General features: G+C 36.3%; 1 pseudogene; it reads left to right on the forward strand.

Annotated features, from left to right (window-relative positions):
• The first annotated feature begins 192 nt into the window (after positions 1-192).
• On the forward strand, positions 193-13,692 carry LOC113911115 (annotated as a pseudogene).
• Positions 13,693-19,038: the final 5,346 nt, after the last annotated feature.

The following is a 19,038-nucleotide window of genomic DNA, read 5'->3' on the forward strand; positions in this document are numbered from 1 at the left end:
TCCAAAAGCAACCTAATACACATTCTTCTCAAGTGCACACAGAACATTCTCCAGGATGGAGATAAGCCATAAAACAAGTCTTCATAAATTTAAGAAGATCGAAATTATATCAAGCATCTTTTCTGACCACAATGGTATAAAACTAGAAATCAACTGCAAGTAAAAATGGGCCGGGGGGTCGACAAGCACCAGATGATGCCCTCCAGGAGTCTCATGGTTCCCATGTCAGAGCTGTTGCTGTTGCTTGGCAGGGCTCCCCAGATCCATGGACAGCAGAGCAATGTACCCATCACCACGGCAAGAACTCAAAAGAGTTGCTGCAATGAGAGTGGTTGATAGAATTTTAGGTGCCATGGTGTCCTACTTGTCAGAATCTTCAACCAGAATGCGAAAGTTTTACTGAATGGGGAGAAGATCTTGAGGTTAATGTTGCAAAAATAGATGTCACAGAGCAGCCAGGGCTGAGTGGATGATTTATCATAATTGCTCTTCTTACTCCTTAATCATTGTAAAGATGGTGAATTTAGGGGCTATCAGGGATCAAGGACCAAGAAGGACTTCATAAACTTTAGAAGTGAGCAAGAGTAGAAGAGTATTGAATCTGTTTCATCATGGTTCGGTCCAGGTTCTGTTCTGATGAGTAGTATGTCAGCACTCTTTCAGCTATCTATGTGGGTCAGGACTTGCCATAACTATTTGAAGACCCTGGATTACCAGTTTGGGAATAATATACAGTTTATGCTTTAACAACTCCACTTTCAGGACTATCATTGGGACTCTGTATGATATTTGTAGCAGATTGCCTTTTCAAAAAGGTGCAGACCAAGCCATACCCTTCCAAAAAAAATTATTACCAGAATCTTCTCAACTTTTGAAAAAAGTGGAGCACTAACAAGAGGCTGATGAAGAAGATGTTTCAGAAGAGAAAGTCCAAATTAAAGAAGAAACAAAGACTTTCCACAGAATGCCATAAGACAATGTTCTGTGCGTCCCTCATGTTCACAGATAAATGCCATAAGACGATGTTCTGTGGGTCCCTCATGTTCAAAGATAAATGTTCACAGGTTAATTTTTTTTTTATGTTCAATTAGCCAACATCAAGCACATCATTCGTTTTTGATGTAGTGTTAAGCGATTCATCATATAACACCCAGTGCCCACCTTAATACCCATCACCCAGTTAACCCATCCCCCCACCCCATCCCTTCTGTAACCCTGTTTGTTTCCCAGAGTCCAGAGTCTCTCATGATTTGTCTCCATCTCTGATTTCTTCCCATTCAGTTTTTCCTCCCCTCCCCTATGGTCCCCTGCACTATTCGTCATGTTCCACATATGAGTAGAACCATATGATAATTGTCTTTCTCTTTTTGACTTATTTCACTGGTTAACTTTTATAAATATTGTATTATGATTTTGACAAAAACAGAAGATTGGTCATTTCTTTTGGTGTGAAGTGAACTGTGACATGCTTGTACATTGCAGGGTTCAGTCTAGATTTTCATTAGATTGAACAGACTACCTTCAGAAAATAAAAGTAGCACTACATAAAAACATAAAACAAGTTTGAAATAGGATTAAAAAACACCAATATGATAGTTTAAACAACTCTTTAATTTTTAAAAAATCTGGTGCCAAGCAATAAGATTTGAGTGTATTTGTTTAATAATCTGTTTCAAGTCTGAGTTGAAAAATTACATTTCCCAAGTACTACATTATTGAGGTATTTAAGGAGATCACTTTGGAAAAAAAGATTACTCGTTTGATACAATTTTTGTCAGTTTCACCGTGTGAAAAAATGAACATATTTTCCATAAATGGGAACTTTGTATCCAATGACAACTCTGGTCCTTTTAGAGATAGAGTCCAAAATTTCTTCATATTTGTAGATTATGCAACTAATAAAACACTATCTTGCTTTAATTACAGTTTTTTACACATTGGTAATGCAGAATATGCTACTGATTTAGGACGTTTTTATATAAGTCCATGGTGTTGTCTTGATTCCTATAAAGGTTGGTTGCCTTTTTCAGCCCCCTTTGTTCAGTATATGATTTGTATATTTCTGACTTACCATGGGTTACATTTTTCATTTTCCAAACTGAATAATTTTCTGGAAATGTCTTTCATGCTTTAATAAATAGTCCTTTTTTGTTGTTTCAAACCAAAGTAAACTAAGGGATCCTTAAAACTGAAGAGCTATCTACCAATAATTGAAAATTTTGGCCACCCATTTCAGTTTTATATGATTCTTATTGAAACTCTACTTGAACTTTTTTTTGATATGAAAGTGAACATTCCTGATTTTTATTTGATATTGTGTAAAAGCCTTGATTTTTTTTACATTTTGAAAATTCATAAAAGTTTAATTTGATACAAAATAAAGTTAGCATTCTACTCAGGAACAAGAAAAAAAAGCAAAACTGGAAAATTCACATATATATGAAGATTAAACAACATGCTACTGAAGAGCCAATGGGTCAAAGGCGAAATCAAAGAGAAATTTAAAAAAATACCTTGAGACAAATGAAAATGGAAATAAAACAGACCTAAACATATGGGGTAGAGCAAAAGAAGTTTTAAGAGGGAAGTTCATAGCAATAAATGCCTACATCAAGAAACCAAAAAATATCTCTAATAAACCACCTAACATTACATGTCAAAGAACTAGGAAAAGAAAAATAAAGCCCAAATTTAATAGAAGGAAGGAAATAGCAAAGATTAGGGATATAAGGATGGTTAAATATCCACAAATCAATCAATGTGAACCACTAAGTTAATAAAACAAAGGATAAAAATCATATGATCATCTCAGTGGATGCAGAAAAAGCATATGACAAAATTCAACACCCATTATGGATGTTACTATCACCACTTTTATTCAACAGAGTATTGGAAGTTCTAGACACATCAGTTAGGCAAAAGAAAGGAAGAAAAGGCATCCAAATTGGAAAGAAGTAAAATGTCACTATTTGCAGATGACATGATATGATATTATATATAGAAAATCCTAAAGGCTTCACCAAAAAACTGTTAAAACTAATAAATTCAGTAAAGTTACAAGATACAAAATTACTATATAGAAATCTGTTGTGTTTCTATATACTAATAAAAAACTAGCAGGAAGAAAAATTAAGAAAATAATCCCATTTTGCATTAAAAGGATAACCAATGAGGTGAAAGAACTATACACTGAAAATTATGACATTAATGAAAGAAAATGAAGGAGACACAAATAAAGAGAAAGATATTACAAAAGAGAAAGATATTCCATGCGCATGGATTGGAAGAATTAATATTGTTAAAATGTCCACACTATCCGAAACAATCTACAGATTCACTGCAATCCCTGTCAGAGTTCCAATGGCATTTTTCACAGAAATAGAGCAAAAAATCTTAAAAATTGCAGGGAACTGCAGAAGACCTTGAAGAGCCAAAGCAATCTTGAGAAACAAGAACAAAGCTGGAGGCATCATGCTCCCTAATGTAAAACTATATTAAAAGCTATACTAATCAAAACAGTATTGCATGGGCATAAAAACAGATACATATACCAATGGAACAGAATAGAGAGCCCAGAAATAGGCCTACATATATATGGTCAATTAGTTTATGACAAAGGAGGCAAGAATATCCAAGGGGAAGTCTCTTCAATAAAATGTGTTGGAAACACTGGACAGCTGCATGCAAAAGAATGAAACTGGATTACCATCTTACACCATAACAAAAATTAACTCAAAATAGGTTGAAAACTTGAACATAATACCTGAAACCCTAAAATTCCTAGAAGAAAACATAGGTGGTAAGCAACTTGACATTGCTCTTGAAGGTATGGTTTTGGATCTGACTCTAAACATAGTGGAAGCAAAAGCAAAAGTAAGCAGATGAGATTACATCAAACTAAAAAGCTTCTGCACAGTGAAAAAAAAAATCAACAAAATTAATACAACCTACTGAATGGAAGAAGATACATCAAATCATATGTCCAATAAGGGGTTAGTAGCCAAGATAAATAAGAACTCATACAGCTGAATAACAAAAATTGGCTATTATTTTAAAAAGCCCAGAAATAGCAAGTGTTGGACAGAATGTGGAGAAAAGGGAACACTTGTGCGCTGTTTTGGGAATGTAAATTTGGGGATGTAAAGCCACTGTGGAAAACAGTGTGCAAGCTTCTTTAAAAACTAAAAATAGAACTTTCATATGATCCAGCAATTTTTTTTCTGGGTATTTATCCAAAGAAAATGAAAATACCAATTTGAAAAGATACATACCCCTCTATGTTCAATGTATCATTATTCATAATGGCAAAGATATGGAAACAACCTAAGCGTCCATCAGTGTATGAATGGATAAAGAAAATGTGGTATACATCTAATGGAATATGACTCATCTATAAAGAAGAATGAAATCTGCCAGTTGTGACAACACAGATGGACCCCAAAATCAGTCAGACAGAGAAAGGCAAGTACCATATGATTTCACTTATGTGTGGAATCTAAAAAACAAAACAAATGAACAAACAAAACAAAACAGAGATGCGGGGAACAATTTGGTGGTTGCCAGAGGGAAAGGAGAGTGGGGGAGGTGAAATTGGAGAAAATGGTCAAGAGGTACAAACTTCCAGCCATGAAATAAATAATCATGAGGACATAATGTACAATATGGTGACTATAATCAATAATATGATATTGCATAATATATAACTTTATATGGTAGCAGGAGAAAATTGACCTTATTGTAGTGCTCATTCACAATATACGCAAATACTAGATCATTACACTGTATACCTGGCCTTAATATAATGTTGTATGTCTCTTATACCTCAAACAAACAAACAAACAAATAAATGCTAGATGTGGCCACTGAGTAATACACAAGGCAGGAAATCAATTTAATTACATCATCTATTTCCTTCTAGTTTTAATAATTTATTTTTCTATGAAATGAATTAATTTGTCATTTTTTATTCATTTCTGGTTGGCGCTGATTGGCTATTCGGCCCAAAAGCATTACAAGGAAGAAATCAACAATGAAGATTTGGAAGAAATTCCTATGCAGCCGATGGGGAAGAAAGGTCTTAAGTTCTAAAAGGTTTTCTAGTTGTTAAAAATTTCACGAATAAATGAAAGTTATGGGTGTTTTCTTATTGATTCATCATTTTACCCTAGTTGACATGTGCATTTCCATTAGTCCTTAGCCTACCGATGTGCCTTGTGTTTTTTGAACGACAGACTCAGACACAGAATCAAAATGCTGTGCTATATGGCATTCAGTATCCGATCCATTCCCAATTTTTTATGTTAAAAAGAAGTGCGACTGTAACTACAAAAAAACAGATCCATATTATTCTATCAAAAGTTAATTATTTCAAGAATATGTTATAATTGCTTTTACAGTCTAGTACTTAGAAAGTATAATATATTCTCATAGTTACATTTCATATTGATTCTGTGATGTGTGAGGGAGGTTAAAGGAAGAGATGTGTCTAGCAGAAGAGCAAAGTAATTATTCTTACTAACCCAGTTTGTGAATAAGAATGAAGAAAAATATTTCAGGAACTACTTTTGGTCAGGAATTTATCCACAATAAAGATATAGCCGACATGAATTTTCAGGGCTTGGCTACTGAGTCAAAGGCAAGTTTTGAAATGTCTAGTTTATTGCTAACCTCCAACAGCTATGCTTTTCTCCCCCACTTATTCATCAGTCTCATGAACCCTGAGATTATGAGACTATAGCATTTCTTTAAAAATAAAGGAACTTGAACAATTCTCCTGTGGCATATGCAAACCACAGCTTCTGGGCCAGTTGAACTATGCTGTTGAGTGGCTTCGTGTTCAATAGCAGTGATGGACAAGTTCCTCTTTGCTGACCCCGTTGCCATCTGTCATCCTGGATTCCACCTACAGTGCATTGTATGAGCTACACTGAACGGGTTTCACCCTGGTCAAGGTCACTGCCCAGCCAATCAGAACTGATGGGGTCACTGCAAATATCCAAATTACTTCCAAATGGAGGTGCTGACAGACACTGTTAATGAAAACTGTTTTGTCAGACTTGTTGATGACCTTTGACAACATTGCTCTTCCAGACTGTCAAGATTAGTCTAGTTTTCCCCCCTCTGACATTTAGGTGGTATCTGATACTTAAATGCACAGTCGAAGGTAATCTGAATACAGTGTCCAAAGATGAACTTGCAGAAGTGACAAAATTGATAGCATCATTATCCATCCATTAGTTAAGAAAATATTTTAGTTCCTTATCTCAAGAAATATCTAAGCCTGCACCTCTGTGTAACCGTTATTGGAGAAGCAGATGCTCAATACGCAAATCTATGTATTTGTAATTACAGCTCAGTGATGACAGCAAAGCAAATAATCCTACTTCCAAACAATAGCAGGAACCTACTTTTCTACTTGTAACCTGTGATGGCCAATGAGGTGCAGAATATGGGAGAGAATAAATCATTCAAAAGCTATACTTTATTATTCTAAAATAATGACATCTGCATATGCTGGTGTAACAAAATTATCAAGTAGAGTTATCAAATAGACTCCAGATCATAGCCCTGCCCTTAACATTAGAGAACATTCCGTAACGTTTCAGCTAACCTCTGTGATAAATCAGTCACATCACAACATTCTCAAGAAGCCTTTTAAAATGTTGAGGTATTAGAGTGCGTGCCTGTGTGCGTGTGCATGTGTGCATCTACATATAGATAGACCGTTGACAAGTCTAGAGTTCAATAAAACATCCAGCTTAGAAAAGATTAATATATAATTTTATACTTTAATTTTAAAATTATTTTACCCAGCAGCCTTCTATGTATATTCCATACATTCAGTTGTATCTGTGACTTAGTTAAACACCACTTTTTTCAAGATTTCTTCTTCACAGTCACTGATTCTTTGTTTTGGTTGTCTATAAACTTAAATTACCTGAAGTGAAATCCTTATACAATTCTATTTCCTTAACTCCCAGAGCAGGCTTCCCATGACCTCTCTGTTCTCTACCACCTCAACTAGATTAAACTCTGTTAAGGTATAGGTCCTCACTACCTGTTGCCTGTCTCAGGACACTGTTGCTCACTTTTCTTCCAACTGAAATCTGGAAGACTGTTTCACGACTGTATCACAACTTTAGATGAAATCACTTTAGTCTTAGAAATCTCCATAGAATAGCCATAATTTAAAAAATACTGTCTGTGCTTCTTAAAAATCCCAGGTGATCACAATTGCTTCTTCTTTTTTTTTTTCTTTTTGCACAATTGCTTCTAATTGTTTGCAAAGAAAAGGAGCATGGGTTTCTCTGTGAAGAATAGGAAGAAAAGGAGAAATGAATTAATTCTTTTCTCCCTCCAAACTCTACCTTCATCCTTTCAACCATCAATTATAAAAGTAAAATAGAGGCTTACCACTCAAAATATGGCCTGCAGACCAGCAGAATGGGCATTTTCTAGAAGCTTATAGAAATACAGAATCTCCAGATCCATCCTAGACCTATTGAATGAAAATCTACCATTTAACAAGGCTCAGCAGTGATTTATATACACATTAAATTTTGAGAAGCACTGGGAAAGAAAAGATAGAGTGATGGGGGGAGATGGGGAAAGGAAGGTCGCTTGGGAGGAGGGTAAGAATATGTTGGGTTAGGTCAGAGGTACATCCATCAATTGTCAGGCCATAGTATGCTGGCCTCTCTAAAAAAGAGAGACAAATGAGAGGACAAACTTGGGCTTTTGGATCATTTTTCTATCCCCTATACCTGTGGTGGTTTGTCTTACTCCCAGCACCTGTTTACAAAACAAAAACAATGATACTGACAAAGATAATTCTCAGCTACTGCTGAGAAAATTGAAGAAAGTTGTCATTGTGACCCTGAGGGTAATGCTCTTCACTTTTTCAGCAAGCAGAAAATGTGGATTAAGGAAAAGCATATTCTTGTTTCATTTTGGCCCCGTTTTACACCAAGGCCCATGCAACTGAGCAAAGCCAAATAAGACTGACCAAAAAAAATCTGGTCTAGTTAGTGCAACCAAACAGCCACCAGACAATAAACTGGAATTCCAGGAACTCAAGCTCTTACTTATTTTATGCTGACAGCCAAAAAGAATAAGTTTGGGGGGTTTCTGTTCACTTTTCTGTACTATATAACCCTACCTCCAGGTCACTTATGTATACAGAAAAAGCACCCCATTGAGAAATAGAACTGGCTGAATTACACAATGTGTGGACTTCTTCATGGGTCTCAGTTTTATAATCTGTATAATGGTTGTATGTAACAGCCTTGGGGACTTTCACCTAAAAACACAGTTCTTCATCTCCGGCTGTTTCAGCATATCCTGACAATGTGTGCTCCTTGCCCCAGATTTTTTTGGATTCTTAAGCCCTACATTTGCTAAATTTGTCAGAGAGATTTTTCCCAACTAAGTTGTGCATATCATGAATAATTCTACACATGGGTGATATTTTAACCTAATCTTAATCATTGATTTTTCTTGTGATAAAAGGATGTTATGAGATATTATAATTATTGTTGGCACAATAGAAAGTTATTTGAAATTCTGATGTGATGAAATCATATTATCTGCAGAGACAAATGTCTAATAAGAGGAAGACAACAGTAGAAGTTCCCATTCATGGAAATTACTCTAATAGTTCCTACCAAAACTTACCACCAACATTAAAAATCACTTGTGTCTCTTAGGGCACCTGTGGATAACTAATTATAATGTAATTGGGTGTCATAGTTTAGAATATTCTACTTACTAACTCTCTTATTAATGTTTTCTTTCTTTTTTTAAAGATTTCATTTATTTATTTGAGAGAGAGAGAGAGAGAGGGCACGAGCACGGGGAGAGGCAGAGGAAGAAACAGACTGCCCGCTGAGCAGGGAGCCAGATCCAGGGCTTGATCCTAGGGACTGGGGTCATGACCTGAGCAGAATGCAGATGCTTAACCAACTGAGCCACTCAGGCACCCCCTAATGTTAAATTTCTGGAATTTTATTCTGCCTTGATGTCGTCCTCTGTAAAGAGGCAAATAATAAGAATATGTAGTTCCCAGGTTTGAAAATGAGAATTAAACAACATAAGGCCCATATGTAACAATGCCTGGCAATTAGAAAAATCCTATTAATATTAGCTCTACTGTCATTATTATTATTACTACTTCTTTTACCAAAACCTAAAGCACAAAGTTGGCAGTATTCCAATCCATCCACTCATTATTCAACTAACACAAATGTAAATATCAAGGGCCTTCTATGTTTTGACACACATGTGTAACAAAAACCGAGTTCTCAGTGTGCCCACTGAGGTATTGACAACACATCAGTGCTCATTATTCTTCCTCCACTTTAACCTTATTGACTCCTAATGGTATCTTCTCACTTGGATTTCCTTAGAGAAGCAGCCGGGGCATTCATCCATCAATCAAAGTAAATGTTTGCCTCTCATTTCTCCCTTCTGAAATATATCCTTTTCAAAAACAAAGAGCAGGTTGCATTTATTTCATTATTTACCCCATTTGCTTGCACATACATCTAACTTCATCCCTGCTTTCCATAACTTCAACTATCGGAATCAACCAGTGGATTCTCTTTCGTGTATTTATTATGTTTCCCACCTATAAATCTACCACGATGTCCTTCTTCCTCCTCACTCATCTATGAATTTAGTACTGCACAGCCTCTTCCAAGACGCTCTGAGTGTGAAACATTCCCTGATTACTGACATCTTCATTCTCTCAACTCTTACTCCCTGGGAGGTATAGGGCAAAAAGTAAGTGTGGTTTTCAATCCTAGTCCACCAATTTTTGAGCTGTGGAACCTCAGAGCTCATTTTTCCATCTATAAAATTCATACAATAATGCCTACCAAATAAGTACCGTTGTGGGAATTAGATAAGCCACTGAGTCAATAGGACTCACACAGTGAATAAGACACTGATAGAGCAAAGCAGATTTTTTTAAAAGATTTATTTATTTATTTGAGAGAGCGAGAATGAGAGAGAGAGAGTACATGAGAGGGGGGAGGGTCAGAGGGAGAAGCAGGCTTCCCTGGGAGCCCGATGCGGGACTCGATCCCAGGACTCCAGGATCATGACCTGAACCAAAGGCAGTTGCTCAACCAACTGAGCCACCCAGGCGCCCTACAAAGCAGATATTTTAATCATGTTCTCTAGTTGCCCTTGGAATATAAGCCATATGACAGTTGTTTAAGTGTCATCTTTTATTAACAAATATTTTATCTTTGTCTTTGCTTTCTCTTGGAGAACTGCAACGGTCTTATTCATTTCCTATATGGAAGTACATGGTAGATTTTTAATTGTTTGTCAATGGTAAGTTTTAGAGAGTACTCTACCATAATGAAACGTCTATGAACTTTCAAACCAACAACTGTTCGTGTTCTGAAATCTGTATTATACTGTGTAGTATTACTGATTCCCTATTCATTAGAGATAAGAGTTTAAAAGGATTTACTATATAGTATTAAAAAGAGAAGGCCCCACATGTTTGCTAAGCACCTATTATATGGTCAACAATGCCCTAGACACTAGGAGTTAAATAGCTGGCAAGAGACAAAAATAAGAGGTTAAATATAATAAACAGGGTGAGTGTTATAGTATGAACAAGGCTTGTAGAAATGGCAAGGAAGGATAAACTAACCTGGGGAAGTAGGAGAAGGCTTCACAAAGCTATGCTTTTTTCTCTAAACGACAGTATTTCAAGGAAGCCTGGAAGAAAGATTTTTATGATTTCTCCTGATAAATTAAAGAAAAACAAGTGCTAATCATCTCAGAACACATTAAGCACTCCCCTTGCTGTTCTCTGGCTATAAATATTTTTTTCTTGACCTAAGCTAGCGGTTTTGGTAGTGACCAGGGTGGTGCAGGGTAATGCTCTTCAAGGAGAGGTAAAGAAATGAATCAGTCTCTTGTTCCTTCTTCCCTTCCTCAAATTCATCTTCCATAAATATTTTTATCCATGAGCATCCATAATTATTCTGTTGCCAAGAAGAAAACTGGATCTAACTCCATTTTCAAAACCTCAGTGCCAGCTCCTGATGAAATTATCTCAAGGCAGTCAGTCCAGAGACCATCTTTCTAGAAACACTTTGTTTCCCTTTTTTTTTTACAGGGCAGAAGAAAGCAGTAATCTGGGGTGGGAGAATCTACTGTCAGGGGTAGTAATAGTCATGGAACCACTATTTCAATGCTGACCCCGGTGCCCTAATTAAAGACATGTGTTCCTGTATAAACTGCATGATAATTTTACCCTTCTGAAAAATGATATTTCACCACCTGCTCCATTCTCAAAGCTGTCCCCATTCACTTAGACAGCTTGTTTCTACATGTAAGATGAAAGTGCATCATTCCCCAGTAAATAAAATCAGGATTAAGTAAGGGGGCCATTAAAGCAGCCGGCCTTGGCAACCAGTTGGTCTGTTAATCACGTTGCATTGTATCTTCAGGAAGGTTATTTACTGTGGACTCTCATCCATAATGGCCTTTTGCATCCTGTTATTTACAGCCATTGTCCATGTGACTCCAGCCTGTCTTTTTTTTTTTAATTTTTTAATTGTTATGTTAATCACCATACATTACATCATTAGTTTTTGATGTAGGGTTCCATGATTCATTGTTCGTGCATAACACCCAGTGCTCCACGCAGAACGTGCCCTCTTTAATACCCATCACCAGGCTAACCCATCCCCCCACCCTCCTCCCCTCTAGAACCCTCAGTTTGTTTTTCAGAGTCCATCGTCTCTCATGGTTTGTCTCCCCCTCCGACTTACTCCCCTTCATTCTTCCCCTCCTGCTATCTTCTTCTTTTTCCTTTTTCTTAACATATGTTGCATTATTTGTTTCAGAAGTACAGATCTGTGATTCAACAGTCTTGCACAATTCACAGCGCTCACCATGGCACATACCGTCCCCAATGTCTATCACGCAGCCACTCCAGACTCCAGCCTGTCTTAAAACATCCATACAACATTGTCTTTAATGACCCTTAGATTTTTACCCATGACTATTTTGGTTCCCTATAATGAAACCCAAGCCATTTTCTCCTCTGGACATTACTTGGCCATAAATCCCTCGTTCTGGCAGTTTCTGCATATTCTAGCTTCAGGATCACCTCTAGGGCTTTCTTCAAGCCACTTCTTGACCTCTCTTGGTGTCCCTTTCACCCTTGTGGGGCCCACCATACCAACAATTCTTCCTCAAGCACAGGGTAAGTACTGTCTCATACGAACCCTTCTCCCGATTTCAAAAGTACACTCCAGGAGGGGTCTACTACTGGTTGTTTACGCCACCATGTGAATACAAGTCAGTACTTAAATCTACCAGAGTTACGTGATTTAAAAAAAAAAAAAAATATATGCCTTGGACTCCTAGTTGGTCTTTTTGTTTTATTTGTTTGTATTCTTGCTCTCAAAGTTCTCTGAAATACAGCCAGGAATATTCTGATTGAATGTAAATCACTCATATAGCATCATTGGTCTCCAGTAGCTTTTGTAAACCTTAGAATCAAACCTAAATTTCTCACCCTGGTCACCAGGACACCGTGACTTGATCTCTCTACCTTTTGGATCTCATCTCACACTTTACTTAGATTTTCCTCTTTTTTTTTTTTAAGATTTTTATTTATTTGAGAGAGAGAGAGAGAGAATGAGTGGTGGGGAGAGACAGAGGGGGGGGGAGAGAGAGAGAGAGAGAATGAGTGGTGGGGAGAGACAGAGTGGGGGAGAGAGAGAGAGAGAGAGAGAGAAGCAGACTCCCTGCTGGGCAGGAAGCCCAATGTGGGGCTTGATCCCAGGACCCAGAGATCATGACCTGAGCCAAAGGTAGCCATTTAACTGACTGAGCCACCCAGGCACCCCTGAATTTTTCCTCTTCTAATTAGATCCAGCCACATGGGTTTTCTTTCCTTTTCCTCATACCCACCAAAATTTTGTTCACTTTAGATAAGCCTTTTCCTGGCTTGTCTTTCTTCCTGGAATGCTCTTTTTCCTGATCTTTCCATGACTTCCTTATCTTTCTCTAGCTTTCTTCACAGCACTTAGCCTAAGCTAACACATAATTATTTCCTTATTTCTTTCTTTTCTTTCCCTCTAGAAAGTAGGTCTCACAATAGGACCGATACTGATATATTCCTTGCCATAACCTCAATGCCTAAAATACTGTCTGGCACATAGTAAGTGCTCAATAAATAGCTGTTGAAAGAATTAATAAATGGTATTTCCAGCATCAGAGGCATAGTAATAAAATTGCCAATATTTATTTGATATTCCTTTTACATTATGTAAGTTCTAAGTGTTTTACACGAATTATCTCAGCCTTGACAGTCCCATGAGATTGTTGTTATCATGGTAATCTCAGGCTGTAAAGCTAGTCACTAGTAAGCTAGAAAGTCAAATCTAGGCATCCTGACTCCTTGGCCTGAGCTAATTTTACCTAGAGTCCTATAAATCATATTACAAAGGCTGCTGTATATTAATATTTTTGTAGTGGATATTCCTTAGTGAGGTGAAATATAGAAGATGCTTAAAGCTTAGAGCTAGACTTTGTATTTCATACTTTGGGGCCTTTAGAAAGTTATTTAATTCAGGGCAAATCTCTAAATGTGTAAGACTCTCAGTTTTGCCATTTACAAAACAGATTCCTGTAAAGGAAGTAGATAAGGATGTATAACACATACCTGTATAAAGGAATGTTTACAGAAAATGCTCAATAAATGGTGATTTTTATGAGGATGATAATGGACTTCTGATGCCGCTGTAACTGTTGATGCTGTGAATTGCTTAGCACGTAGTTTAGTTTCTCCCCCAGTATGAATTCAGATGAGATTTACTATGCCTGGAGGGTTGCCAGGACCTAACAGACAGGAGGCTGTAAAAAGGAGATAGCAAGGAGCCTTATGCAAAAGGTCAAGTTTGTAACACTGTAGATGACAGCTAACATGCAGGATGAAGAAATCTAAGGTCCAGGAAAGCCAGCTTCTCACAGTAACTCCAAGGTTACCAGGCGAAGGGTGAATGAATTCAGCTTGAGGATGGAGTGAGTCAAGAGCCTGCTCTTGATTTGGGAAAATAAAAGTTGAGGATTAAAAATGAAGATCCACAAAGCGCATAACATAACAGTGCTCATCAGACTGTCTGCTGGCAAGTGGCAGGGCGATGATGGAAATTGGAACAAAAATAAACTGTGACCGGAAATTTTGAATAAGACAGACAGGTTTTATAACAGCATGCAATTAGAGCATTAATTGAACTAATAAAGCTTAATCATGTGGCAGGACTGTTGTGAACACTTTATATACACACATACATACATACATGCATATAATACATGACTCTAACCTTCACAACAAGCCTATGAGGGGAATAATGTTATTTTCCTCATTTTTTCAGGTAAGGAGCACAAGAGGTACAGAGAGGTTAAGTGACTTTCCCAAGGCCATTCAGTAAGCAAGTGGCTGCTGGAAGTCTGTATTACAAAGTATTATCCTGGAAAAACTATGGGGGTGGCTCCATTGAAACAGAGAACCCATCAAAGGCACGGCTTGAAGGATCGGTACAAGTATTGAGAAGAATGATGGTTTCCAAAAATGTCTTTAAATACAATTGTAAGAGAACATAATCAAATTGTTAGCTTATTAGTTAAAATAAATTCTTATACTAAAAAACAAAACAAATTAATAAACAAAAAACCCCCCAGAATCCAACCTATAGAGAACAAGCTGATGGTTCCCAGAGATAAGAGGGGGGCGTGGCAGAACAGGTGAAGGGGAGTGGGAGATACAGTCTTCCAGTTATAGAATGAATTAAGTCATGAGAATAAAGGCACAGCATAGGGAATAGTCAATGGTATTGTAATAGCGCTGTATGGTGACAGATGGTAGTTACATATGTGGTGAGCATCGCATAACGTATAGAGAAGTTGCATCACCATGTTGTACACCTGAAACTAACGTAACACTTCGTGTCAACTATCCTCAAATTAAAAACAAGTAAATAAATAAATACAAGTAAATACATTCTGACAATAATGATGTGAGACATTAGATATCAAGGGATATCTAAATATTTGAATAGCATCACTATAATGAAACTTCTTCTATCTCCATCAAATTATGTAAGTACAACTTGCTCAGGCTTTCATATCTAAATGAAAATATATATTTTTGTTACAAAACTGAGAGTAATCAACGTCTTTAAAACATAATACTTATATTAGGATACAATTTTGTAGAGCAAGAAGAATAGGTATATGGATAAGGAGAAATAGGAATAATATATAATTTCTGACTGTTAAAAAAGAGCTTGTTCTTTATTATTTAAAAATATGCCAGTGGGTGCCAAATTGCTATATTTTAATTCCATTGCTGTAATTTTAGAAAGTAATAATAATAATAATAATATATTGTAGGAACTATAACATATATAACAATAAAATACAAGAAAATAAAAAGAAGGAAAAGTGAGAGGAAGATAAGTTGAATTATGTAGTTGTACAATTCTTACATTGTTTTTAAAATAGTATTATATTACTTGATACTATATATACTATAACAATATATATGTAATATTATATATATATAAACAAAAATACTATAAAATAGTATTATATTACTTGAAAGTAGAACATGAATACTTAAAGATAAATCACTAGAACAATCATCAAAATTAGCACAAAAATATAACTAAATGACTTAGGATGGTTTGACTTATGGTTTTTCAACTCTACAGTCTTTCAAGGATGATGAAAAAGCAAAATTCATTCAGTAGAAAGCACACTTTGAATTTTGATCTTTTCCTGAGCTCGCTATATGCAGTTGAATACTCTCTTGTGATTCTCAGGGGCAGTGAGCTGCCACTCCCATTCAGCCATGTGATCAGGAGGGTAAACAACCCAACACCTACAGCCATGGTTTGTCACTTTCAGTACAGTTTTCAATAAATTACATGAGAGAGTCAACCTTTATTATAAATGAGGCTTTGTGTTAGATGACTTTGCCTAACTATAGGCTAATGTGTTTTGAGCATGCTTAAGGTAAGCTGGGCTAAGCTATGATGTTTGGTAGATTCAGTGTATTAAAAGCATTTCTGACTTATGATATATTTAACTTATGATGGGTTTATCAGGACACAGGCCCATTGTAAGTTGAGAAAGGTCTGTGCTATGGTGTGGCTATCTAGTATTACACTAAGTAGACTTTAAGAAAACTAGTACCAAAAAAAAAAACCCTTTCCTAATGTTGAAAGGATCAAGTTCATCGAGAACACTAAAGAGTATTAAATGGGTATGCACTTTGAAAGCTTCCAAATACATGAGGGAAACTGGCAGAAATAAAGGGGAAATAAAATACAAGGCATAGTTTGTAATTTAACAAGCTTCTCTCAGAATTTGATAAAATAGACCCAAAAAAGTGAAAATTGAAATATAAATGATTTGAAAAACATTACTGACCAAAATGATCTAGTTGACACTGAATACCACACCTAACAAATACACATGGGACATTTATTAGCCTAGACTATAGGTTGATTACTAAAACATATCCTAATTAATATTGAAGGCTTGAAGTCATTCAGTTTGTATCATCTGACCACAGTGGTATTTACTTAGAAATTGACAGATATTTGATAATAAGATATCTGAAAAAAAAAATCCCTAAGTATTTGAAAATACATCAACATACCTCTAGATAAACCATGGAACAAAAAAAGTGTTACTTTTTTAAATGTCATAATTTATATCATACCAGAAATGATATCCTTTGCAAGTACTTAAACTTAGAATAAAAATTTAGACGTTAACTTAGAAATGTGTTAGGGGCTACATAGCTTTTCAAAATCTGTTTAGAGGGTACTTGAGTGCCAAAGTGTGAAATCTGCTGAAGCTCATGGGAAATAGTTAATGAATAATTCTTGCCATCAGAGACCATAACAGTGAAGGGTGCATCAGGGAAAAGGGTGATGAGTACAATAGGGGTTGTGGGTCCTATATTTCTACCTCACTGCCAGGTTTGTGTCTTGAGAAGGTACAGGATCCTAGAGGTACAGGATTCCTGTGAAGCGCGCATGCGCGCACACACACGTGTGCGCACACACACACACACACACACACACACACACACTCCCCAGTACTTTTAGTGGGGAGGGGCCCTTGGCTTGTCTCCCAGAATGATGCAAGAATAGCAGAAATACTGCTCTTCTTCCAACAGTGTCTGGATGCAGTGGAAAACTCATCTGCTCTGACAGGACTTTGTATCAGCAACAAGGGACAGCTCAGGGGACACCTGTACACTGATGGCTAAGATCAAACAAAAAAACGATGTTGCTACAGATGCCGATATAGATAAATGACATCAAATATCAGTTGAATTATTCTGGTGCAATCTGAGATAAAAGAGGGACAGATGCTCAAATATTTGAAATAGTTTTGTTCTCCTGGTAGAAAAATAATCGCATGTACTCACTGAGCTTTCACTATGTGTCAGGCATTCTAAGAATCAATTGAATATAGCTGTTTTGTGGATTTCTGTGTGCATAATCTGTGTTATAACAAATACATACATATGCATACATAAAAACTTTACTGTCCCAGGCTGATATGGCTTAGGTAGCACCTCCTCAGTATTTTGTTTCTCATAGCTGCTTTTCCTATTCATGAGTCAAGCTGACTCCCAACATCAAACCACAGTTTACAACTGCCAAGTCACATCAACTCAAAAGAAGATACTCTGAAGGTCCAGCTTCTTTGATAAGCCATGATGCGGCAGTAAAAGGAAGATGATTATAACCTCCTGCGTCCAACGTGCAAGCTCAAATCGGTAACAGGAAAAATAAAACAGAAAGCTTCAACTCCTTTTTTCCTGTATAGAATCATAGAAATAACATTCTGAAAAGACTAAGAAAATAGGAAATTCCTTTCATGTCATTGTACCTCCTCATGAGCCAAGATCACATGTATATTGAAAAATACCCAGAGGGACAATAGGAGTGACTTTTATTTTCATAATAATTTTATCATATATCCATTCTGCCATGCAGAAATCATTATGGTTTTTGGTCTCATAAAATGTTTGAATGACATTTTTATATAAATAATTCAGAGAAACTCCTAAGGAATAGACTTTGTCCTGATTTTGTTCTTGCAGGACACAGAGGTAACCTTGCATAGACTAAATGGTTTTAATATGTTTGTTACAATGCCATTCTTTAATAGCATTTCATGTAAGTAACACTCAAGCATGGCAACATAATAGACCTGAGAAATACACAATTCTAACTGTGTGGCAAGTATTATTTTATGAGGCGAGTAGACAAATACACTAGTCACTATAGTGAGGATGGCATTTTCTTGTCTTGAAGCTAGTTCTTCCAATTCTCAATACCTATGCACTATGAAAGCAATATTGTTATGAAACTCTAAAAGTTGAAATATATATATCAGAAGCCCCTTAGGAAAAACAATTTATTGACAATGAAGTTCACTGAGTGGCACATACACAGAATTTATAGCAATTGATTTTGATTTTGCAGAAAGGCTTGTATTCTTGTGCAAAAGGTGACTGGATAAAATGATCATGGGATAAACTCTTAAGGAAAAAAATAAAAATTCAGTCTTCCATAGGTTTGTCATCATGCATAAAATTCAATGAAATTCTCATTGCTTCTGGGTAAGTAAACATTTTCACTTAGTCTGATTATTTCCTTGTCCAGATTTAAGGTTTTTACAGGCTTTACTACACTGTAAAATAAAGCTGCAATGTCTCTCTTGAGCTACAAGAATAGATATAGGAAACTATTATCTTTTTTCTTTTCTGTTTTTTTAGTAGAAGCACATTTTTTAACTTTTATTTGATTGTCAATAATCTGATGTGGAAGTGGTTGCATTATGCTTCATTTCCATGGACTCTGCATTACCTTGGTCTTCAGAATGTGGTTTATAGAAAATATCCCTCTGAAGTTTCATTTCCACTCCAGTTACAGGACCAGTTTTAAAGTAGATAGAAAAATGTCCCAAGGATTT

This window comes from Zalophus californianus, chromosome 12 (assembly GCF_009762305.2).
Source record: "Zalophus californianus isolate mZalCal1 chromosome 12, mZalCal1.pri.v2, whole genome shotgun sequence".
In the NCBI taxonomy this organism is placed as follows: domain Eukaryota; kingdom Metazoa; phylum Chordata; class Mammalia; order Carnivora; family Otariidae; genus Zalophus; species Zalophus californianus.